The sequence below is a fragment of the Sciurus vulgaris genome (assembly GCF_902686455.1).
Source record: "Sciurus vulgaris genome assembly, chromosome: 18".
Taxonomy (NCBI): domain Eukaryota; kingdom Metazoa; phylum Chordata; class Mammalia; order Rodentia; family Sciuridae; genus Sciurus; species Sciurus vulgaris.
The window spans coordinates 27,287,530-27,303,304 of NC_136479.1; the positions used below are offsets into that span (position 1 = coordinate 27,287,530).

Here is a 15,775-nt window from a genome sequence, read left to right on the forward strand (position 1 = left end):
TGATCTTGTTAATCCACATTGTACAAATTATCTTATTAGTAACTTAGCAGACATGTAGTTTGTTGTTTTACAGGTTGCATATTTCTGAGTCCTGATGGTTCACATTATATTTGCTTATGACTTGAAATGCACATAAACGGAATATAGCAGGCATAGAATAAGAACAATGGTACAAGCATAAAAAGTTAAAGAGAAAGTCATACTCTTTCATTGATTTAGTAGATCTTCTACTGATTAAAATGATATTCCAGAGTCAGCCTCACTTGTTTGGGAAAATATTAACTCCCTTTACTTCTTTGTATCATGTTTTACAAAGCAACTCCTTGGATTCTATTTCTGACCCTCCCTGTTCCTGGACAGGTGGATTTGCAGTCTGATTTTGAATGTCATGCACAGAGGGAAGTTAGGCTGGGCTGTACAGGTGGAGTCTGGTTCACAGTTACTTGAGTGTCCTCAGGGTCCTCCTGGCAGTTGTTTATAGGTCCTGTGTCAGACATGATGTGTGTGAGCATGAAAGGTAAAGAGCAGCCTTTTCTATTTGGCACCTCTTCCTCTTTAGTTTAATAGCCTCATTGAGATGTAATTTGCATGCCATGCAATCCACCCATATCAAGTGCACAATTTAGGGGCTTGTCATATGTCATAGTTTTGCAACTAAGTACAATCAACTTCACAATATTTCATCACCTCCAAAAGAAGTCCTGTCTGTACCCCTTAGCAGTCACTCCTCACTCCTCCCAGTCACCCAGCCCTAGCCATCCCCTCATCTGCACTCTGCCTCCCTAGATTTGCCCAATCTGGGCATCACAGAGGTGTTCTTATGCACTCTGTGGCCTTTTGGTCTGGCTTCTTAGCATCATGTTTCAAGGTCCATCCATGTTACTCAGTACTTCATCCCTTCTTATGACTGAATAAGGTTACACCGAAGGAGCAGACCCCATTTACTTACCTATTGGTGAACATGTGAGTTTTTCTGTTGAACTATTACTAATAATGCTGCTATGAACATTTGCACACAGTGTTTGTATAGATGTGTGTTTTCATTTCTCCCAGGTACGCATCTGGGAGTGGAGTTGCTGGGTCATGTGGTAACTGTACATTTAACCTTTTAAGGAACCACCAGACTTCTGAGCAGCTGCACCTTGTGCTTTTTTATCAGCACTGTAGATGGGTTCTAATTTCTCATCATCACCAACACATTATTCTCAGACTTTGTGATTATAGGCATCCTAGTGAGCAGGAAGTGGTATCTCATGGTTTTGATTTGTATTTCTTTGATGGCTAATGGTGTTGAACATCCTTTCATGTGCTAATTGCTTTTTTAATTTTTTTATTCTTTTTTTTTTTTTTTTTGCAGTGCCCGAGATTGAACCCAAGGCCTTGTGCTTGCAAGGCAAGCACTCTACCAACTGAGCTATACCACCAGCCCCATCACTGGACATTTTCATATCAGTTTCAGAGATCTGTCTACTTCTTTCAAAGTACAAACAATGTTTATTTGTCCTTTTATTAATGAGTTATAGTTATACCAGTTGTGTGCTACCCCCTTTATTTTCATTTTGGTTCTGGGGATTGAGCTTGTTTTTCAGTGCCAGGGGTGGAACCCAGGGCCTCAGGATGCCAGGAAAACCCTCTGCCATGAGCATGCCCCAGCCCTCAAGCAGCTCATTTTGTTGGTGAGAAAGTAAATTAATTGAACCCTTGGGACTGCATGTACCTTTTTTTCCCCCTATATATTTACATTGTGCAAAGGAGCAGTTGTAGAGGTCTTCATCATTGTTTTGTTCCTAGAAATAAAGCACTAGAAAACTGTGTGTGTCTAAAGGTCACTCATTAGGTGAACTGCACCTCATCCATGTCATGGCCTACTGTGCACCTTTACATGATATGGATCCATATCATGGATATGGATTGGTGGCAGGCTCATCCCCCTGGGTCTCTGATAGTGCCCATGACAGAGAAAACTGGCCCAGAATCCATGGAGACTTCTGCCCTTAGGTTGCTGGCCATGAAGCAGGTTGCCCAGTGGTAGGGGAAAAAGAGAGAGAGAGAGAAAATAAGTTGTGAACAGTAAAGGGTGGTTTCCTGTGATCTAAGGTACAGACATTGTATGTCATTTGCTGCTCTTCACCCAGAATATAATATGTATTGCTTGTGTACAGACTCTCCCTGGAAGGAGACCCAGCAAATGGTTTACTGCTAGCAAAGGTAACTGAGGACTAGGGGTTCAGGGGAGGGAGGAAGTCCTGTAATTTAATTTATTCTTATCATTATCATCACCATTTTTGTACAGTACTTTAGATGGAACCCAGGGCATTTTTCATGCTAGGCAGTTGTTCTACCACTGAGCTACCCCTCAGTCCTCAGAGTGGGTTTTTACCTACTTGACTGATTTGCACTGTTTAACTTTGACTTGCATTACCTGCACTGAATCAGTGAGGGTTTTTCCACAAATTTTAATCTGAGGCCTACTTTTTAAATAATTAACACATTGGTAAATCTTATTCTTGGACCATGTACAACTTCCATTGCCCATGTATTTCATTAGTCACATCTCAATAATTAATTCATTATTTGAGCATACAGACAATGTAATTAGCTTTGCATTGATATTCCTTTGATATTCCTTTATAAACGAAGTATCAACAATTTGTAGAGGAAGCATTTGGAACAAATATAAATCTGTCAGCTGTATTCAAAAGACTGATGCTCTTGGATTCTAGTTTCTCTACATCCCCGGCAGAAAAGAACAGGTTATTTGAGTTTCTGTTTTTGGTTTGGTTTTTTTTTTTTTTTTTTTTTGGTGTGTGTGAAGGACAGGGGGTATGGTCTTGTACTGCTGAGCTACACTCCCAGACCTTTTTAATTTTGAGACAAGGTCTTCTTAGCTTGCTGAGGCTGTCTTCAAATTTGTGATCCTCCTGCCTCAGCCTCCTGAGTAGCTGGAAGTGTGTGTCACTGTGCACTGTAACATATTGTTTTAATTTGCTTATTTGTCCCTAAAAATTAATGATGTTGAACATATTGTGTTCTCCTTGGTCATTTGCATATCTTCTTTGAAGAAATGTCTGAAGTCCGTTGCCTATGTTATAATTGGATCATTTATTTTTTGTCGATGTTGAGTTATATAAATTCTTTGTATACTCTGCAAAAAAAAAAGACTGATGCTCTTTTTACTGGTTATAAGTATATATTAGCAAGTGTTTGTTGGGAACACTCTTGATATTGTAGTCATTTCTTATTTATTATTTGGAGTGCTTCTGTGTGTGCCTGTGCATGAGGCTCTCAGGATTGAACCCAGGGTTGCTCTACCACTGAGTCATATGTCCGATCCTTTTATTATTATTTTGAGATAGGTCTCTCTTAAGATGCTGAGGATGGTCTTGAACCTGCAATTCTTCTGCCTCAGCTCCCAGGTCACTATGATTACAGGCTTGTGCCACTCTGCCTGTCTCTTTTGATTCGAGAACCTCCCAGATGAAATCCTGTAGATGTCATTGTGTGTGAGATTTAACTGGGGACAGTTCACTCTCATTGCTACCATGTTTTGACAGATAAGGCCCCTGAGTGCTGAGGGCTGCCATTCACTATGTTTGGCCGTGGTGATGGGATATCTTCTCCTCTGCCTTTGAGCTTCAGGAGCTCGTGCTTATCTCCAGCCACAGAAGATGGCTGCAGTCAACAGAAGCCTCCATGATTCTGTGACACAGGTCTCTTTGTTGCTCTGGTATCAGTGGCTGTGCCTGATGCAGGGCCATAGGTCACTGGAGGAAGACAGTGAGGACGTTGCACCACAGCTGTGCTCCTTGGGAGTGGGGTCATTGTGTCAGGGCACCTACTGCAGGGCCAGGTCCACTCCAGCTTCTTTATCTCCAGAGGAAAGGGAATGTGTCAATGAAGATGCCTCTCCAGGCATGCAGAACTGGGGAAGGAGACTTTCTCAGTATCTCACGTCTTTTCTGGAACTTTGATCTGAAGCAGACCACTTTTATTTTTTGTCTATGTGTGTATTTTATTAATGCAGCATCTGTAGCACTCATCACTGTGGGTTAGTTGTCACTGTGTTAGGATGGATGGTGTTAGGACATGTTCTTGTTGAGGGTCCCGGCTTTCCAGGAGGCAGTGTGGGGGTACTGGTTCCTGTTTCTCTCACAGGACAAGCTATGTGGGACGTTTTCACAGATCTGCACCATTTCTCTATCCCTCAGAGAGCGAGAGAACTATTATAATTAATTACTTTATAAAACTCATCTTTGAGTGAAAAATGAGGCCACAGATTGCCTAATATTTTTGCAGTGAGACTCAAACTGCAAAAACAGTCAACAGAAGCCTCCAATTAGGGAACTAATTCAAACAGACGATAATGTTTGGAATTTAAAGGCCCTCATTCTTTACAGTATCACTTTTTAGATCTTAGATTTTTTCTCTGTTTTTGATTTTGTTTTAATCATATGGCATTTTTATTTAACTTACATTAGTAAGTAAAAAGAAGTTTTTTTCCAAATAAAGAGAGTTGATATTATCCATCTTATTTAAGCAGCCAAACCTCTACTGCCTCACTGTGCCCTGGGAGGGTGAATCTCTGGGTGTTGAGGGGGCACAGGTGAGACAGCACGAGGCCCAGCACACACAGTGTGTCTCCCAGCTGCTTGTTCAAGAAAGACAGGATGCCATCTGGGAAGATAGGGCTGAGGATCAAGATCTGGCTGAGACCCTTCTCCAGCTCCAGCTCAGGACAGGCAAACACTGTCCACTCCTTCCTGGGACCAGCCCCTTCCCAAAGCCAGTTGTGAGTTAACAACATCTGGTGTGAGGCTGAGAACTCAAAACAGCCACATGACATGGTCTGAGGGCTGTGACTGAGCCTATGATTCTGGGTAGTGTGCACCCCTGGGACAATAACTTCTCAGGTCTCTGTTTCTTCTAGGGTCATCAGAGCTGATATGGTCAGCAGAACTGAGACCTGTCAATAGCTAAGCAGGGACACTGAAAAGGCTGCTGGGCTAATAAAATGGGTGTTGGGAAAGTGCCATGATAGCCTCAGGAAGGTAGGCAACTGAAACAGGTCCAAAATTTTCCAGGGTCCTATGAACATAGCACCTCATGTAGGAAAGAGATTTTGCATGAGCTACTGCAGATGTTGAGATGAGGAGACTATTCTGCATTATCCAGAAGTCAGAGTGAAAGACTTGAGCTGATAGATGTCTTGGAGGACAGAGGAAGGGTCCAAAGGCAGTGAATGCAGGGTCCCCCAAAAGCTGAAGAAGGCAGGAGAGAAATTGTCTGCAGAAGCTACAGGAAGAATGTAGCCCACCCACAGCTCAACCTCAGCCCAGGGACACTCCTGTCCCACAGAACTATCGGACCAGTTGTATGTTCACCCATTACAATTGCAATGACACTGACACTCCCCAAGAGTAGGCAGGGACAGAGCTGAGGAAACCAGGACACAGCCAATGTGGAGCCCAAGTGAGAGAGAAAGAGTGACCAGCAAAGTCAGGAGGGGTCTCACTGTGACCAATGAATGGGATGGTGCTCAGAGTGACCAAACAGGAAGACTGGGACATGGAAGGCGTCTGCCACCAGGGGACAGCACCCTGCTCCTGACCTAGGGAGTTAAGCCAACCCTGCCCTTAGCAGATACAAAGAAGCTGAGATGAAAGTCACTATGCGAGACATCCAGAGGGGGAACTGCCTGCAGAGCCACTGAGCAAACCGGGGCTGGGCTGCTCTGGCTGTGACCATTGATGACTGTGCCAGACACACTCCTGCAGACTCAGATGATACACTAATGAGGAAGGACTCCTTGTCTCAACTGTACCCTAGTAACTTGTCCATCAGAGATCTACTGAGGAATCAGGCAAGGGGAGGCCTGGAGCTTGATGGAACAGAGCTGGGCTGCTCCTGAGATGGGAGCCAGTGTGATCTAGTGACCCTGGATTCTACCTTGAAGTGTCTAACTGTGGGTGGGATGAAGACTGCACCTTCTGAGGGTCCTAGAACTGCCCAGAGAAGTGTCAGATCCCTGTCACAGATGGGACTGGCAGAGGGAAAAGAAATTCCTGTCTGCAGAAACCTATCATCCGAAGGCACAGATAATTGTAAAGACTAATCTAAGCTGGGTGTGGTGGCACACTCCTGTCATCCCACCTACGTTGGAAGATGAGGAAGGAGGATCAGAAGTTCATACACAGCCTGGGCAACTTACCAGACCCTGTCTCAAAATTAAAAATAAAAATACTGGGGATGTAGCTCAGTGGTAGAGCACCTCTGGGTACAATCCCCAAAAGAAAACAACAAAAAAGGAAAGGAAAGAAAAGAAACAAAAACAAAGGACAGGAATCGCCATCACATGTGAAAATCAGAGAGCAGAGAATTCTGCAGTGACCAGTCATGGCCCACTGGCATGGGTGGCAGAAACAAGCATGTTTCTCAGCTACAAAAAGTCCACCTGGCTGAACCAGGGGTTTAGGCTCATGCTGTGGAGAGGGGTTTGGCAGGGCACGGAGGGGTCCTGGAGGATGAGAGATGACCAGATGGCATCCTAGGAGGACAGATGGACATAGACCAAGGATGGAGGCTCTGGGGGTGGTTGCTAGTTCCCCAGACCAACAGACTCAGCATTACCTTGGAGTGTGAGAAACGCAGGTCCCAGGCCACCCCGGATGTCCTACCCATCTTAGCAAGATGCTGTGTGTCCACATGTCAGGGAGGAGCGCTCCTGAAGCTATGAGCATTACAAATTAGGAGGGGCTGACCCCAGAGGATTCAAAACAGAGCCTCAGGTGTGAGTTGATGTGGAGCAGGACCCGTGATGTCTGCAGTACTTTGGTCCTAGGCAGCTGGGAGGGGCTGGGGGACCCCAGGGGTGCTAACCAGCCTGCTTGGGACAAGGCCAGTCAAAGCCCAAACCTCCTCTGCCTTGCTGCCCAAATTCCAGCCTTGTGAAAGGGCATGGCACCCCAGTGTCTCAGACAGAAGCCTGGCATTCCTCTCCAAAGCCCAGCACACTTATGCCAGGCTGGGCACCTGCCTTGGAATGCTGAAAGCACACTGGCCAGCCCACTGCTGATCCTCCTCATTACCTGGAGGGGTCATTCTTCTGTCCCTCATATGGCCTTATGTCCCTGAATCTCTGACAAATGAAGTGCCCTGGAGGACAGAGCCATGCTGGAGGTCCCCACATCCTGCCCCCCCCCCCATATCCAATCCAGTGTCTTGCAGTACAGCATCAGGCTAGGTAACCCTGCACTCAATTTCTGCCTCTACCAGTGCCCAGCTATGACACCTGGGCAGGCCAAGTGACTTCTCCCAGCCTGTTTCTCTCCTATGTGAAGTGGACTGATCCTCGCCCACAGAGGAAGTGATCATTGAGAAGCTCACTGCCCAGGAGGATCCTTCATTAGCCTTCCTTTCTAGGATCAGTTCACAGTGTCTCCTCTCAAGAACCCTGTGTGTCCACATTCATCTTCCTGCGTCATTAGGGGAAGCCTCTTACCCCACCCTCAGCCGCCACCTAAGTCCTTCTGTCCTGCGAGATCATTTCTGCACAAGACCCACTTCTTACATAGAGCCCAGAGCTGATGGTGAAGCTGTGCCCTAGCAGCCAGGGGTGCCAATGAGGAGGGTGCTGTCCACTTCTCTCTGCCACCTACAAACCCATCATCTTGGCCATGGTCATGGCTCAGAAAGAAAATACTTCAAAACAGAACCTAGCTATGATCTGGGTTCTCCCCTGTTAATTATCTTAACAACAGCAGCTGTTCTGTACCAAGGTCTACCACTCCCTGCTGCTCTGCCTGTGTCACTCAAGCCACATGACCTAGCAGAGGTGCAGGTGCCACTGCATACTGTCCCAGAATGAAAGAGCAGGGTCCAAAGTGGACTTGAATGCACCAGGCCCCAGCCGCATTGCCAACCACCTAGTGCTGCCCCGAACCAAGTGCAGGCAGATGTCCCAGAGACTGTGCACCCACACAGACCACATGTCTCCATGCCTCCCATGCCAGCATGGGCCTGAGGCATAGAGAGGCAACACTGAGGCAAGCCAGGACATGCCATCCTGTCACCCCACTGCAGCCTGGCCCTGGCCCAGTACAGGTACCCTCTCACACAGTGCTGCAGCTCTGAACACCTGAGCATGCAGGACCTGCTAACTTCAACCTCCTGGGAAGCTGGGATTGCAGACCAGCAGTGAGAAAATAGAAGTAGGGCAGACTGAATGGAAGTTCGGCCTCAAGGTTTAACCGGTAGCCTTAGTATGTTACCAAAACTGATTTGCATAAATTTGACCCAGTGGTGTTGACCAAGTGCTACTGAAGCCCCTAGACTAGCACACTGAAGCAGCAATCCTACCGGATCTCTTCTTGGCCTGGGAGAGTTCTGGTGGGAGTGCTGCTGTGCCCCTTCCTTTCTGAAACTTGGCTCTCTAGTTCTCTGCACTGTGACATCTAGTTGCCATGTCTCCTTAGATACTCTGTTTTTCTGCTCAGCACACTGCTGATGCCATGTCCCCCCTTGCTGTATAAATTGGACACTCCTATCTGGCCAGGGAACTGGGTTCTCTCTGGGTTCCTGGCTTCTGTCTCAGAAATCTTAATTCCTAATGACTGACATTCCATATATTTGGCTCTCCTTTTAAATTTGTTGCAGCTGGGACAATCAGTTGGACTCTTGAATCCATGTTGGGCAAAGTCCACCACTGACACTCATTCTGTTTTTCCTAAGCTTTTCACTAGTTGCATAGGTGACAGAGGGGAAAATCTCTTAGAGGTCCAGAGACCTTGACTCACCATAAGACAAAGGAAGTTGAGAAGAGCAGATTCAGAAAGGTGTGGAGATCCTGAAAGGGAAGAGGTGGGTGGGCTTTCCTTGGAAGCACCCTATCCACGTGGACACCAAGGTTAGGACACAAGTTGGGAGCGGCCCAAAAAAGAGACACATGGCATGAGGTCAGGGAGGGAGAGGGGCTCAATGAAAGCATTGTGTCCTCAGGATGCTTCATCTTTCCAGGACTTGATGTGCATCAGAACCTCACCAACCAGGGAATCTCACCTTGGCTTCAGTGTCCTGAAATTTTATTGGAATTCATTAGGGAGGCATGATTGTTTCAGTTGTCTTGCTGTGGATCCCATCTCTAGCCTTCCTCTACATCCTGGAGCACTGGCTGATATGTAGCTCAAAGTTTCACACACACACCCCGGCAATGGGTGGTGACATTTCCAGTGTGGCTGGCTGTCCCCAGCTGTACCTTGTTAGCATAAACTCAGTGTTCGCCCCACAGGCCCACTGTGAGTAACAGACTCACCTGTCACACAGAAGATTTCAAATACTGGATAATGCAGATAGCAAAGCCAAGGAGTCACAGGTAGCAAAACAGTCATGTGAAGACAGCTGGTTGAGGCTGGATATGTGCCTTCCAAGGGCTCAAGTGCTTAAAGCTTTAATATTTATAATCACAGCATTCATCTTATGTGGATGTTTTGATAATTTGGGGTAAATTTAATGGGCCAAAATATGCAATGGGAGTTAATTATCAACACAATAATGTTAGGGATATTGCTGTGACTTTTTCCAAAAGGACAAATCTGGCCCCTACATCTAGGAATCCAACATTCCGCTATAGATTGGACCAGTCTTTCCCAAAGTTTCATCAATTTAGAATTATACAATGCTCTCCAGGCTGTGGAATTTTCAGTTAATGTGAGTGCTTGGTAGGAATTTTTTGCTTTTTATTTCCAAATACAGATTCAAAGAAACTTGTGAAGACGGCACACACGTGTTCGTAGACGGCACACGCAAGTTCAGTGTACCACCCATCCAGTATCCCCCACTGCTGACACACCACAAGACTCTAGGATAGTATTTACATTAGGGAAATGTCCTCTGTGCCAGGAGTCTACAGGTGTCTACCATTTACCACATGTATAGATTTTTGTAGCCATCACTGATTCAAGGGGCAATCAGGAAAAAGGCCAGGTGAAGGAAATGCATTCTGGATATTCCCTTAAAGAAGGCCTTTAACTAAGGAGAAATCACTCTGGAGGAGGGAGAGTTGTGGGCAGCCAATATTGGCTCGCAGCGTGTCCCCTCTGAGCTGTCAGACAAGGCAGGCAGGTTTCAGATGATCCCTAACAGGGGTGCACAGACTCTTGGGAAATAGATCCGATTTGACCCTGGATCACGGATTTCCAATGAGCTTTGCACGTAGACTTCCAGTGCAGTGGGGAATCAGGTCTTGTGGTGGGAATAGGAAGCCCACTTAGGTGGTCCCAGAAGGACAGATGTCCTGTGGGCCCTAAAAGTTAGACTGGGGTCCTTCCTGCCCAGCATTACTCAAGACAGGCCTTCTCTCAAGAAGGCTTTGCTGGTCAGGGGCTTCTGAAGGGCACCTCCCGCACAGGGATCAGGAAGACAGAACGAGTTTGGAGACTTGATGCTGCCCGGTGCCATCCCCAATCTCTGTAGTTGACATCTTGATGGCCTGTCTCTGTCCACACCCCATTCCCTTGTCTCCTTTCCCGGACACACACCTGTCTCCCACACTCTGTAGTAAGGACCCAGAGGGCAGGATCCATGCCTGCGGTGTTGCTCTACTCATCCCAATCCTACAAAAGGCTTAGTGAAATTCCAATGAAATTCAGGAGGCTGACACCTGGCTGAGCTTCCCTGGTCGATCCTGTACATCCATGTCCTCTGAAGATGTTGCATCCTGAGGATGTGATAGCTTTCATCTGCTCCAGCCTTGTGCCTCTTCTTTTAGCTGGTCCCAATCTGTGTCCTTTTTCACATGACAAAACAGTCATTTTAGGATTTATGCTCTCCTAACCTCAGTGAGAAGTTATAGAGAATTATACAGTAGTATCATGAGAATCCCGAATTTGAATCACTGGTGAGAAGTGGGAGTGCCCTGGGAAACATGGAGCTTCCAGCTGATGTCTGAAAATAGGGCAGTGCAGAGGAGGCCTGTGGCCTCCATGCAGTTGATCAGCATCAGAATTGCATTGCACAGTGCCTGTATTAATGACTTCTGCCTTCTTAGAACTTTAACCTCTTCAATTGCTCCACTCACTCAACCACCATCCGTTCATTTTAACACATCCACCCAACCTTAAGCTCATTCCATGTTGGACCTTTCCAGCTTCTTCACATCATTTCCACATGCCTCTCTAACCTCATATTGCACCTCATCTCTGGCTCTGATGCCACCTCTCTTAGCTTTATTTTACTTCTGGCTGATACTTTGATTCACCTGCTCCTTTTCCACAGCTGCTCCATATTCTCTGCTGCTCCCTTGTCCCAAGATGCTTGTCTGCAGTCACTCAGTGCCCACACTATTAGCTCTTTCCTTTCTGTTTACCAGCTTCAGCTCTTCCTCTCATCTCATCCTCCTCTCAACCTGCTCTAGTACCTTCATGTCCCTCCACGAGTTTCTATTTCAAGAAGACCCTTTGAATTTTCCTTCTGCTTTGTAAAGGTAGAAACAGAGGTTGTGGAAAAGACTGCCATTGTGACTCAAGTAGCAAAGTCTGCCATTCCATGTGTGTCCCCATCCTTGAACCATCACCAGGAAGGCCCAGTACAGGTACCCTCTCCACACGGTGCTGCACCTCTGAACACCTGAACCTCCAGAATCTGCTAACTTCATCCTCCTGGGAAGCTGGAATTGCAGGCCAGCAGTGAGAAAATAGAAGTAGGGCGGACCTGAATGGCACTTCAGTCTCAAGGCTTAACCCATAGCATTAGTACTTTTCTAAACCTGATTTGCATAAATTGGCCAAGTGGTGTTGACCCAAGTGCTATTTAAAGCACTAGACTAGCACACTCAAGCAGCAACCCTACCAGGTCTCTTCTTGCCTGTAGACTTCTGTTTCTATTCACACCTGCATAATGTCTGCTCTTGCACTCACTCATCTGTAGATTTCTTTCTTTAAATTCATGAGAAAAGAATACAGAAAGAAGAAATTCTCAGTGAGCTGTGGCATCTGCTGCAACACTGAAGGGCGTTACCATCCATTAAGAGCTGCCAGTCTTCATATCACTCAATGGTAGTTGAGAAGATATGGGATTTTTTGGCTTCAGAGGCCTTCATCTCACCAAGAACACCCTTGTCAGTAGAAGCACAGAAACTCTTGTTTCATCACCATATTTCAGCCAGGGCAACTGAGGCACAGAGACATGAAGTGACTTAGTTACCATCACCCAGCTCACAGGCAAAGGGTCTGATCACAACATCATGCCCCATAATGGAACCGCGAATCCTAGCATATTTATGGAGTTCTTGACAGAGATCTTCTAATGGCAAGCAGAGGATGGGATGTGTCCCTTCTGTGTCCCCTCTGTAGAGCAAAGACTTTTCTGCCCTTGTGATATTGATACTGGGAAAGGATATGTGCTTTTCTGAGCTTTTCCTCCCCAGGGAGGATCTGCCTGTCTGAGCCAGGACAGCTTAATTGGCCAGGTAACAAGGTCAGGTGGCTCGCACTGTGCATTCTTGGACACTTGTTCTCCCTCATCTGACTAGACAGATGCCAGCATTTAGGGAAGAAATCAGGGTAAGAGCCTTGTCATTCTGAATACGCTTTGCAGAACACCCAGTAGCTACATCCCACTATTTTTAGCCAACACCTTCAAAGCACTTTGCACAACCCCATGTAGAATGAGATGCCCAGGGTGGGGCTTTGCACTACACTGGTTTCCATGGGTTGGGAGGGAAACTCAGGGCTTAGACCACAGGACTAAAGGACTGTGTGCAAGCCCCTGTTGAATCCTTTAAATCTCCGTTCACCTGTGAGTCCCCAATTCCACTCTGACAGTTTCCTTCTCCATCAGGGAAGAATTCACATGGCTGGGCCTCAGATTATGAATGCTGGTGAAATTCAGCATCTGTAGACACCTGCACCCCCTGTTTTATTATTGAGAGACTGCCCTCCCTTTCCTGAGGTGTAACATCTAATTCCTTCTCCATCAGCTACCCAGAGTCTCTGAAGTCCCTGTGAGACACAGAGTCTGGCAGGGCATGGCAGGGAACCCAGTGCAAAGAGATTCTCTGCTACCCCCCAGGGAATATCTCACACCACCTGATTCATCACAGCCAGGAAATGCCTTTTATTGGACCCCTGCTCTAGACTCTCACACTGCCTGTGTGCTGTGTGCTGTGGGTGAAAGTCAATAGCACAGAGTCACCCCAGCATATGACCATGCTGGCAGGGAGTGCTGCTGTGCCCCTTCCCTTCTGAAACTTGCCTCTCTAGTTCTCTGCACTGTGACATCTAGTTGCCATGTCCCCTTAGATACTCTGTCCTTTCTGCTCAGGGACACTGACCTCATATCTCCTCCTGCTCTGTGGATTGTACACTCCCTATCAGGCCAGAGAATTGGGCTCTCTCTGGGTTGGTCTCTGACTCAGAAATCTAAATTCCTAATGACTCACATGCCATATATTTTACCCAGCATTACCTAGGACAGGCCTTCCCTCAAGAGGGCTTTGCTGATCAGGGAGTTCAGAAGGGCACCTCCTGCACAGTGATCAGGAAGACAGATCAGTCTGGAGACTTGACACAGCCTGTGTAGTTTTGTCCCATCCCTGCCCACACCCACTTCCCTTGTCTTCTTCCCTGGACACACAGCTGTCTCCTGCACCCTGTGGTGAGGACCCAGAGGGCAGGACCTGAGCCAGCTGTGTTGCTCTACTCATCCACTCCTACAAATGCTAAGTGAAATCCCAGTAAAACTCAGGAGGCTGACACCAAGGTGAGCTTCCCTGGTTGGTCCTGTGCCTCCATGTCCTCTGAAGATGTTGCATCCTGAGGACGTGACAGCTTTCATCTGCTCCCTCCTAGACCTCCAGCCATGTGCCTCTTTGGGAAGTCACCCTTATTCAGCAGAATAAGAGTAGGTTGAGCCTAGTCTCTGCTGGGACGCAGAGGCTTGGCTTCTGGGAACTCAGGTACTATGTGGTACTGCAGGGGAGTGGTTTCCTGTCTCCTGGAATTTTTCCAAGAGAATGACTTCCCAAACTCCACCCTATCCTGTCCATCACAGAAGAAGCTCCTCGCAGTCCTTGCCGTCATTACCTCCTATGTTATAAATAAAGGAGAGTTGGGCAACTCCAAGTTGTAAGAGGCCAGAGCTCATGGCCAGACCCATCATGCCCTCTCTAATATGAAAAGATTTTTGGCTCTAGTGTGTTCGTTGATTAGATAACTTTCTTTGGTAATAGAAAAATCACCAAAATTCTCCTCTAGCAGTCAACACTTTTCTCCTCCACGTGGCACTTGGCAGAGAGGATCCCATACCTCTTCCTTTTGCTGATCCCAATTTGTGTTGTCCTTGACATGACAAACAGTCATTATAGGATTTCTGCTCTCCTCAACCTCAGTGAGGTGTTATGGAGAATCATACAGTACGATCATGGAAATCTCAAAATTTGCAGCCACTGGTGAGAAGTGGGAGTGGTCTGGGAAACACAGAGCTTATAGCTGGTTTCTGAAAATAGGGCAGTGCAGAGGGGCCCAGTGGCCTCAACCTGTACCATGTGACCTCCATGCAGTTGATCAGCATCAGAATTGCTTAGCACAGTGACTGTAATGACTTCTCCCTTCATGGAGCTTTTACCTCTTCAGTTGCTCCACTCGCCCAACCACCATCCCTCTTCTAACACATCCACCCAACCTTAAGCTCATTCCAGGTTGGACCTTTCCGGCTCCTTAGCATCATCTCCACTTGCCTCTCTAACCTTATCGCACCTCATCCCTGGCTCTGTTGCCACCTCTCTTAGCTTTGTTTTACATCTGACTGATACCTTGATTCACCTGCTCCTTTCCACAGCTGCTCCATATTCTCTGCTGCTCCCTTGTCCCAAGATGCTTGTCTGCAGTCACTCAGTGCCCACACTAGTAGCTCCTCCTCTCTGTGCCTGTCTGTTTACCAGCTTCAGCTCTTCCTCTCATCTCATCCTCCTCTCAGCCTGCTCGAGTACCTCCATGTCCCTCCATGAGTTTCTATTTCAAGAAGACCCTGTGCACTTTTTTTTCTGTTTTGTAAAAGTAGAAACAGAGGTTGTGGAAAAGACTCCCGTGGAGACTCAAGTAGCAAAGTCTGCCATTCCATGTGTGTCCCCATCCTTGGACCATCACCAGGAAGGCATCTCCTGTTGAGATTCCTCTTCAGGATTTTGGATTTAAGATTGTTACTCAGCTGCCCTGAGTTTTCTTTCACTCTTCCTGTGGTGTGTCTCTCGATATCCTCCCTGTTTCCTGTTTCTAGTCTCTAGTTTCAGTTCTGCAACCTTCTCTGCTGTTTTCCTGCATGAAAAATAATTGAGGTGTTTTCCTTCACAGGCTCAAACTTTGGTCAATTAACAACAGCCCTCTTAAACAACAACGTGATTTGACAGCATACAAACAATCCAGAATGACATGATCACATGCATCATGAAGGTAAGAAGATTTTCAACTTTATTCACTTTCCCCACAAATGCGCTGAGCTGTGCTCCTCAAAAGCACACAGCACCTGTGCTCTCTTACAATGCATACTTTACAATGACAGAAAAACATGGCAAGACACGTTAAATAGCAGAAACTCAACATTCACACTAATGATGACTGAACATCAAATGAGAATTCTCTATTTATAAAACTATGGGTTAATACTACTGAGGTATAGCAGTAATAGGTAAAAACATAAAAAATTTAAAATCTAAGAGAAATATTTATGAATACAAACCTGCTATTACCTTCATCAGAAAACTAATCAGGAACCACAATATTCTAAA

The 15,775-nt window shown here is 46.4% G+C and overlaps 1 protein-coding gene and 1 pseudogene across 2 annotated transcripts in view; one reads left to right on the forward strand and one right to left on the reverse strand.

The window, feature by feature from the left end:
• The window catches only part of LOC306649989 (guanine nucleotide-binding protein subunit alpha-12-like), a 350,618-nt pseudogene that overhangs the window by 281,233 nt on the left and 53,610 nt on the right, over positions 1–15,775 (reverse strand). The window lies entirely within an intron of this gene.
• LOC306649987 (speedy protein E4A-like) overlaps positions 1–15,775 on the forward strand; it is a 132,571-nt gene that overhangs the window by 58,938 nt on the left and 57,858 nt on the right. Inside the window, exon 5 of the mRNA XM_079121570.1 lies at positions 15,342–15,440. The gene's annotated coding sequence lies outside the window, so the exon portion shown is untranslated. The remainder of the gene's footprint in view (positions 1–15,341; positions 15,441–15,775) is intronic.